Genomic DNA, 10,798 nt, shown 5'->3' with positions numbered 1-10,798 from the left:
GCATTCATCTCCATAATAAAGCTGAAATATGTACACAACAACAACAACAAATAAACCCATCCATCTTTTAGTTATTTTACACATTACTAAGAGTGCTCTGTTGCTTTTTTAAAAATTGTTATTAATTTCTTCAACTCAAAGATCAAATCAAAAATGCACACAAACTGTGTTGTTTTAGTGATGCAGTGATGGTGTTGGTTCAAAGAGTCTCTATAGAGCTGAGTTTCCCAAAGAGGCACAGTGACAGATGATGGACGGACGACCTTTGGTCACCACCCCTAAACTCACACCGCCTTCACCCCCACCCCCCCTGTCCCCAGGGTAAAGGGTCCTACACAACCTCTTCTCTATGTGTTGTCACTAAACAGTCACTTTACGCGTAGAGACCCGAGAAGAGGGGCTTCATGACCCTCTGCATGGGATCCTGCTCCACACAGCCCGGCCATTGTCTCCTAAAGGCCCCAGGTCCCAGGGGGCAGCGTGTCTGCACCACCCACTTGAGAAGCCACAACAGGAGCACCTTCCATTTTTACATGCGGCACTTGAAACCTTCACTTCATGTGAAGTAATCCTCTCACCTCATGGGTGGCCAAGCCCCGGGGGGCTAAAGATGCTTATCCAAGCCCGTCCTTTTTTTAGCTTACGGATAATTTGTCCAAGTACTTTTTTAAAAGAATCTGTTCACAGTATCCTCTCAGAGGTGCTCGCTGATTACATTGACAGAAAGCCGCAACAATCCTGTCTTGATGTTTAAAATGGAAGATAATGAGGAGGAGTACACTCCTGCTAGCCGCCCACCTAGAAGTGGGGTGTTTAGTTTAGTGGTCTTAGCTGACTTGTGTTATGATTCAGGAATCATTTTCAAGGCTTTCGGGGTAACTGGCTGAGCTATTACGATAATTCACACGAGCTGGAAGTCCGAACTAAAATCCCTTCTTGCTGAATACAACCGTGTGAAGGGGAAATTTATGGCTTTGGCTTTACTATTCATTAGAGCAAACTAGGTATGGATAAGAACGTGCGAGACATCAAAAAAAAATTGCAATAACGGCTCAGACATTTGCAGTCTATTACATTTAATTATCTTAGCTTGAAGCAAAACCATAACGAGAATGCAACAGATGTTGTTTCTTCAGAGTGCATCGGAGGGCTTGGTGGACTGTGTGCCATGATGCGGGTGCAAACCGCAGAAGGTCTATCTTTTAGCTGCCTCCTGGGATGTGGGATATGACTCATGGTAGACACGAGCACCAGTCAGAGGGCACGACACCACAACATCTGCCCCGGCACAGGAAGCACTTGGCTGTTTACAGGAACTGTCTGATAAAGGAATTCTTTGCATGTCTGGATATAGTCATTGATGACGATGCCGACGATACCCTTGTGGGCCATGAAGTATTAAGTCTTCCTGGTTCCTATGTTTTTAATAACAACTGACTTGGCATTCCACAGACAAATGTCCTAAGAATGTCGGAAAAAGGCATCCGTGCATATCCTGTGATGCATGGGTTTTTTTTGTTTTCGTATCAATCACCTCATACTGCAGGAATGGTCAACAGGTGGCCTTATAGAGGTCAAATTAGTCCCGTGATCTGAAAGATTTGCAGCATTATTATTATCTGTTTGTGATTACTGTATTTTCCTGTTTATCATCCGCTTCTATTTAAAGGGCCTGATTTCTGAAATGCTAATGAACTATGCGGATGTTTGTTTGTATTGTTGTTTTGATGATTGATCGAACAGAGGCAGGCAGCTTGCGTTGCTGTTATTGTTGTGCAAAAGTGTATTTCCTCACTTCATCCGAAACATCTGTCAAATACAATTTAACTCCAATAAAACGGAAAACAAACCAAGACCGCTTCATGATCTTGAGGGACTCAGTCAACAGCGAGGCTGAATACTAAACAGAATGTCTATGTGAGTTTGGGTTGTAGTTGCTAATTAGATAAGCTCCTCTAGAGAGGTCGGCGATGGGATAAGGAGCTGTGACATCTTCATTAGGACTCGTTAAAGTCTCTGTCTTCTTATGGGGATGTGAGGTTCTGAGCACAGCTCTCTGCCGTCTCCTTTCCAACACCTACTTAAAAACCAATGCAATCTTCCCCTCGGGCGGCTTGTGCTTCACATCATAAAATGTCAAGAATCAGACGACTGGTGGATTAACTTATCTGCCTTTAATCGTGACATTATCAGCAGTGCTGCGGTTCAACTGCGAAACGTTCTGGGCTCCCCGAAGCCGCCGGAAGATAGGGCAGCAATTTTCTGCCAGTATTTGAATCTCATTCTGTTGCATCGCCTCCCAGCAATCACGTTCACATATTTTCCATAATGTCAGCCTTGCATACAGTCAGCCTGCATGAAAGGAGTTCCCAGAACTCATAAAGCCTATAAAAGGAGGTAAGTGCATGAAATGCAGCAGTTGGCAACCATCTAATTAACACCTCACTTTTTGTTGTCTATTTGGGAGTGAATGGTCATTCTGGTATAGTCTAGTTTTGCGATAGAATATCATGGCCAGCGGTCTGTTTGGGTTTTACCTGCTAAAATGTTGGGCACATTCTGCACTTGGTTATAAACAGACTGGCTGAGCTGAAACACACATCGTGCACTTAATCTACAATTGATTCAGCCAGTATTGAAACTGTTCCATATATAATGTAAACAGAACTATAACAGCAACAGAGATGTACTTTTTGCTATATTGCTGCCTCTCACCCTCCTCTCGCTGTAACCTCTCATGCATTCATGGTAGTGGTGTGGTCTCATGTTTAGCAGATTGGGGGGGGGGGTGAGGTGGGGGGGGCAAGGTGGAGGGGTAGGATGTCCTGACCCCTCCAAAAAATGTTTCTGAGTGAGAGCATGTAAAATATATTGTGTTGTACAATGTTAACGTTTTTTTTATATTTTTCAAATTAACGTTATAATCCCTATTGTTAAGACATTCTACAGAATGTATTTTTCTGCACCCCCGCCACTCTTATGTAGCCTTTCCCTTGCATCCCATCACTTGGTTTTGCACATGTGGTTTCATTCCAGGTGGGATTTCACAGGAATGCCATCGATGGGGATGTATATGTAAGACGTTACTGCATCACCTTCAACATGCTCGAAACAACTCAAACTTTTGGTAAAAGTGTCAGCTTGCTTCTCTGGCTTGTTGGTTAGCTAAAAACAAGATTCGGGCAAGCTAACTTTAGCTCTGTTGTTGAATCGGTGCAAAAGCCTCATACAACCGCTGTTTAGGATTGTTTCGTGTGTGTGTGTGTGTGTGTGTGTGTGTGTGTGTGTGTGTGTGTGTGTGTGTGTGTGTGTAATATGAGACAGCAGGCAGCAAAAGAACACACAATTTTATGAGAAGAGTTGTGCTTTGCATCTGCCACTATGTTTCCTTGATTTGTTATAAACTTTAAAATGTTCTTTTTAACCACAAAGCTTTTAAAAAAATATTTCTTAATAATCCCATCAAGTATATTTTGCAGGCTCTTTTTCTTTTTTTGGGGGGGGGGTATACTAGTCTCCTGGGACCATATGCTGTGCCTTTGCATGACTCTCAGACAGTTGTCTCTTAATCAGTCCAATCTGGGCCCTCAGTCCGCTGACACTAACAGGCTCTCAGACAGGAGAGAGATATGAAATGACAGTTTAGCAGTTGCCTGCTAAAGATCAAAAAGGGAGCCCTTTATTTTGAGGGACCGCTTTATTCAGCAGTTTTATAAATCGTAATATTCCTGTCAGGTAACTTTCATCTTAGCTGATTTGCAGGCAAGGAGACCAGAGAGTTTCCCTGTGATGTTGCACCTGCAGGACCTACCTTTTTTCAATACGTTCACATCACAGTGGTTTTGTATAAGCAGGTCTGCAACTGCAGGGAGAGGCTGCCGCACTGTACATTTGATGTTGTGGTTTGCAGCAGGGGCATGATCAAACTCAGAGGGAATGTTTAAAACATGCTCCCCACCCTCATAAGCCTGTCAAACCCAGATTCTCCATAGATATTGTGAGACAACAAATAAAGGATGGCTTTTGAATTCTTTTAACCTTCCTGGGCCTCTAATCAGAAGCGTGATCTTCTGAGGGGTTGTCTCCAGGTGGCAGGTGATACTCGCCCTGCTTCTGACATCACCCACACATCTGTATGTTTCACTGGAGGCACTGAATGCCTGTTCAGCAGTAAGTGCCATGGAGACCATCGAGAGCTTTGACACCTCACCCTTAACTTTGCTGTAGCTGTGTATGTGTGTGTGTGTGTGTGTGTGTGTGTGTGTGTGTGTGTGTGTGTGTGTGTGTGTGTGTGTGTGTGTGTGTGTGTGTGTGCGTGTGTGTGTGTGCGCGCGCGTGCGTGCATGCATGCGTGTGTGCGTGTGTGTGCGTGCGTGCTGCTTGGAAGTGATGAGACGGTTGTGGCCTGCCAGTTTTTCACATGCTCCAATGCACTTCAAAATATCAATGCTGTGGTACCTGAGGGCACTTATTCTTTAGTGTTTTCACCCCTGAACCTTGTGGATATGGATGCAGAGGACGCGTCGATCATCCAGAGTTCCTTTATTGTAACAGAAGATCAAAATGAAGTCAAAACAAATTAAACGGTCGAGGTGAGGTAGCCAAAGCGGATGGCAACTCTCTTCCCCTCAGATATTGTTGAGCTTATCAGAATTTCAATCAGCTTGCTCTGTGGCACGCAGTTTGGAAATGGCCTGCTTGTTTCTTATAGATGCTGTATTTTTTTAATTTTTTTTTTCTAAGGGCTGGGACTTTCTGGAGGAAGTGGACTGTGCATGCATGCACTGGCTTGGCTGCTCTTACATACAGTGAGACTGACAAAGATGACTTGACAGATGAGAGACTGTTTTCTGGAGGAGAGGACAGACAATGAAAACAGACATGAGGTGTCTCTGAATGGTTACCCGAAAGTCCGCCAAACCTCAACCACTCTCGCTCAATAGAAGAGCTGAAGATAAGTGTCTTTAGAAATACAACTCGTCGAACCTTCCGTTACATTTTCCCCTGTTTACGTTTTTTTTCCTCCTCTCTGACACAAGCGCTGGGAAACCCCAGGCAGAAGAAGTGTTTGTGTTGGTTGGAAAACATCCAGAATAGTCATACAGGTGGTAATGATAATCAGACAGATTTACCTGTGAACCTGGGGGTACCTGAAATCTTAAACCCCCTAACTGCAGAGGGAAATAAATAATCAAGCACATGAGTCTGAGCAGGGATGTTATAAATGATCCTTTTCCTGTCTTCATCGGGAAGCATGGCCCTGTTGTAAGGTCCGTCATTAACTTGCTTTAGTTCCACATGTCACAAGTGCTCATTCTTGAGATTATCACAGCACAGTAACAGCTATTCCCTCAGAGAAATGACGTTACTGCAGAGATGACAAAATAAAACCAGAGAAAGCTTTGTTGCAGAGAAGAAGGATGCAAGTTCCTCCGTAGCTGTCCCATAAAAGGAAGGGCACAATACGATGGCAGTTTGGAAATTTGTCAATAATAATAATAATAATAATAATAATAATAAACTATGCAATTGCTCTTTTCTTATGTCTTGACACATGCTCAATAATCCAGGTAAGAAAATCAAAGAAGGTTGAATCAGTTCATCTGGATACAACGTTTATTGACAGATACATGTCATCACTCAACTAAGTGACATCTTACGAATCTGTCAATAAACATCGTATCCAGATGAACTGATTCAACCTTCTTCGATGTTCTTTTCTTAGTAACCTTTGAGTCATGGCTGGAGATGTGCAAGGATTTCATTATTGTATCACCAGTGGAGAACCTGAGATATGGATAACCCACTCAAAACTTGAGCAAGTTACAAACAAGCATTTTTTTCTTCTTCTGCTTTTTTTTTTTAAGGGATAAAATGCCGGCAGTGTGTTTTGAAGCCATAGTTCTTTTGTCTCTTATCTCTCTGTGAAATTTGCCTTTGATGTCTCGTCACCTTCCTCATTATACATTCTCTTTGCTCTTTCCCGGAAGAATGACTTCACAACCTGCATTTCAACATTTGCCATTTTCTCTGATATGTGCAATAAAAGTAATTTATTCGTTGTCACATACACTATAAAGTTAAAGCAGGTCTGGTGACACTATTTTCTCCCAGCTGCTATTGTTATCAGCTGAATGGGGGGGGGGGGTAAGGGCAAGAATAGGGAAGTTTGTTAACGGCACATAATGTTTCATAGTGGACTTCAAATACGCTACGCATAAATTGTTTCTTTTTTATATGTGCCACCCTGGTCTCCACCTGCTCTGGGTGGGGTGGATGGAGGTCATATCCCTACGTGAGTTTAGGGACCATTTAACTGTTCTTGATTTTTCCTGCAATGAGAGACAGATGGAGAAAAAAAGCCCAACAAGATCTTATTCCATATGTTCGATGAGCTTTCCATTGAAGAATCCTTATGTGTCTTTTTTTTTGTTTATTCTGAGAGGGTGGTAATATCAAAACTGTAGCATAGCACCAAAAATTGTACAAACCAAAAAGAAAAAAAAAGAGTATTAATTCCATGCTAATAAAGTCTACCTACCATTCAGGAAAAAAAAAAAGAAATATGGTCGTTTCTTTTGTTGTGACCATTGTAAAGGGTTAAATACTACTGTGAAACGAGGTGAAAAGAAGAAAAGAGATGAGAATGACATACAATAAGGGAAATGGAGCCAGTAAATGAGGTGGTGTCCTTTGTATGTTTGGCACGTTGGCAGCACTTGATGAATGTGCGTCTCAGGAGAAACCCCTTCGCTGACCTCTCCCAGTTACGTAGCAACTACACTTCTGATGGCGGGAACAGTATTTCATGTCATTTTGTTGTTGTTTTTCTTTTTAATCTGTGAATGCACACAGACATAAATCTGAGGGTTGCGTGTGTTCCATTAAATAAAAAGGATAACGTTTTCCTAGAGTGATGTTTGGGGTCAATTGGACTCTTTCCTGTGATTTGGTTTCAGTGCCAGCAGACATTGTTTTCTTGGCATTGCATCTGACATCGCCAGACAAATGACCTGCGCTTCAGCAACACCCCCCGCCCCACCCCTGCCCTGTTTCCCTTAATACACACCTGCATACCTACACACGCAGACACAAAACCTCACTCGCACACACACACGAGCAAGCATACAGAGGCATGAAAATTCACAGACGTGCACACTCACACACACACACACATACACACACACACACACACACACACACACACACACACACACACACACACACACACACATGCACACAGTAACATGAGCATGCATATTAACATGCATTTGCAGGCAGGCGCATGTGGAAATGCACACAGACACACAGACACACACACATGCATACACATGCTGAACATATATGTATACACAAAAATGCATACACACATATATACATGCACATATCAACACACACACACACATATATGCAAATGCACACACACATACATGCACACATACATGCAAATGCACACACACATACATGCAAATGCACACCTACGCACGCACGCACACACACACACACACACACACACACACACACACACACACACACACACACACACACACACACACACACACACACGGGTGCCTAAATGAACACACTTCTCTCCTTAGGTCTATCAAAGCCGCCCTCCTACAAAAACACCAGTACCAAGCATCAAACCTGAGTGGCCTTCTTGGTCACCTCCCCTTTCTCTGTGGGAAAAATTCTCCCAAAATTTATTAAACAAGCCCCCATGCTGAAGTGATTCAAAAAGGCCCTCCATACCCACCTCTTTGATTGGTTATCCCAATCAATCTTTTCTCCCTCTCTTACATATCTTTATATGCGTTTTTAACGATTTCTAATTTGCTTTAATGTTTTATTAAAGTGTGGTTTCGTATGCTTTGTAAAGTGCTTTGAGTAACTAGACGAGTACTATATAAATTTGATTTATTATTGCACACGCCACACTACCATATCAACACTGGGAAGTTTGATGTCGACCGATTGCGTTTTGCATTTCACCCCAAAGCCAAGCCTTGACTTGACGGTGATACGATCCCATGGCCGCATACATGTCACACATTTTCACTGCAACTAATTTAAGAATTGTTAATGTTTTGGGTCGAAAAGAAGAACAGATTATGAAGACTATAAATGTTTCCAGATGAATCAAGCATTTTTTCCAAAGCATTGACTTTGACTCAATGGCTCCAGGCAACGCTCCAAAGTGATAATGAGAGTGTTTATAGTCATTGCACACGGCATGTCAGCCTCCCCATAGATTCTACAAGCTGCCGACTGCCAGCTTGTGATTCCCTGTCATCCGTCATTTTGCTGTGTAGTGTCCAAAAAACTATCTGCACTTCACTTTCCAGCCTAAACAATCACAGATCAATTTTTTTTTAGATTTTAATATTATCAGGGCTGAACACGTGTGACCCAAGTACAGTTTATAAAAGTGATGATACCTCCGGCTTGATTGGGCGTCCCTACAGACACAGTTGTCTGCGGATGTGGGCATATATTGGTTGCTACTCCAGCGCCTCCTCTGGTCAATCGGGGAGCCTGTTTAGGGGGGAGGGGTAACTGGGGGAATAGCGTGATCCTCCCACGCGCTACATCCCCCTGGCGAAACTCTTCACTGTCAGGTGAAAAGAAACGGCTGGCGACTCCACATGTATCAGAGGAAGCATGGGGTAGTCTGTGGCAAAGGGGGTGAAGCAGCAACAGGGGTGGCTCGGAAGAGTGGGGTAATTGGCCAGGTACAATTGGGGAGAAAAATGAGGAAACATAACAAATGAATAAATAAAGAAAAAGCGACGATACGACTTTTCTCCAAATGTGGCTATTAGTGAGGTAGCAGGGAACCGCCATAATCTGTGAACCCTCATTAAAAACACAGTTTACTTTAGCCTCCGTACTTATGAGAGAGCCGTCCTATCTCTTTAACATTCGAGGACGTCTCAGAGTCATGAGGGTAACGGGGATGACCACCAGGCTGACATTCAGAGTTCAATGAAGACTGTTGTGTGTCTGACCGTGCATTGACGCCTGTTTCTCCCGCCTCAGGTTTCAGCCGTGGGGGTCATTTAACATTCCGGTCACATCATCAGAGCTCACCAGACATACCAATCGGAGAGACATACCTTGGAAACCCTACCTTGCCCACATGACTAAATGCAACATGGGCTTGAATCAAGAGCACTAAATCTGGCCATCTCTTGCAAAGAACAACTGCACCACCAAACCCAATGGTGTGGTGAGGTGGTGTATTGATAAATGTTGTGGAAACACTAAAACATCGTCTCAGATGTGTCGTTTGATTAAACGTCAAATGATGTATCTGAGGGAGGGATGTAGACAGAAATCAGAAATGCCCGTGTACAAAATGTTTTTTGGGGTAAAAAAAATAAGTAATTTAGTGTGGTCCTTCATTCTTATTATCCTGTGAGGCCCTGATTCAGCACTTAAAGGGAAATTCCGGTATTTCGTAACTTAATTCTATGTTCTTACAATTAGAACTCACACCAAATGATAGGTAGCAGAATCTTTTAAACAGATTTATAATTGAACAAGTTATCATCAGCAGACCGCTGCACACCAAGCTCCAATGTAATCCTTCAGGGCACAGTGCTCACCAAATAAAGCCCACTAAAACAGCTCCCGTATTTGGCATAACCAGACACAGAACGTTATGAGAGGAATCTCAAGAACTTTTTCACGACAGCCATCCATCCATTATCTAAGCCAATTACTCGAATCCAGGTCACGGGATGTTGGAGCCTATCCCAGCAGTCATTGGGCAGCAGGCGGGGAGAGACCCTGGACAGGCCACCAGTCCATCACAGGGCCCACACACACACACACACACACACACACACACACACACACACACACACACACACACACACACACACACACACACACACACACACACACACACACATTCACCCCTAGGGACAATTTAGTACGGCTGATTCACCTGACCTACATGTCTTTGGACACTGGGGGAAACCGGAGCCCCCGGAGGAAACCCACGCAGACACGGGGAGAATATGCAAACTCCACGCAGAGGACAACCTGGGATGATCCCAAAGGTTAGACAACCGTGGGGTTCGAAACCAGGACCTTCTTGCTGTGAGGTGACCACACTAACCACTGCGCCACTGTGCCTTTTTTGCGATATTAATCATGGAAATGCACAAATATCAATCCATTTCTAACCTGGAGTTGAAGTCTCGCTCTGTAATCCTGCGATGTGTGACATGTCACAGGAAGACAACAGTGGAAGTGTGAGAGATTTGAGAAGTGCAAATGCAAACCTGTCTCTTCATAATGGACGGTGTTTTCAGATACTTCTCTAAACATTGTCGGCCTTTTTAGTGCCAAAAACAGGAAAGCAAAGAGCTCTTTTAACAGACGTTATTTGGCGAATGCTATTGCATTGCATTGGAGTTGCACAGCGGTTAGCTGATCCTATCTTGCTCCGTGCTGAATTGATTGAAAAGATTCATCTACCCATCACTCGGTTTGACTCCTGACAATACAAAAATTGGGCTTAGGTCATGAAATACCAGAATATTCCTTTAATGCCAATGAAGGCGGTTCCCTTGGCTTCAGGCCTCCCTGCTGAGGAGGATCGCATCAGCCCATTGACAGCCCTGCATAGCCCAGAGATGACGGCGCTCCTTCCCCCGCTAAACTCTTGCTGAATCAACCAGGGAAGATATGGGCAGGTGCTTGGTGAACCGCGGTCTCTAATCACCACTCCCACTGATCCAAATAGTGGACTGAGCCAGCTGCTGAAGTGTCTTGCCCTACTTGGCTG

The sequence above is a fragment of the Lampris incognitus genome, chromosome 1, assembly GCF_029633865.1.
Source record: "Lampris incognitus isolate fLamInc1 chromosome 1, fLamInc1.hap2, whole genome shotgun sequence".
Taxonomy (NCBI): Eukaryota; Metazoa; Chordata; class Actinopteri; order Lampriformes; family Lampridae; genus Lampris; species Lampris incognitus.
Note: the sequence above shows the minus strand (reverse complement) of the source record.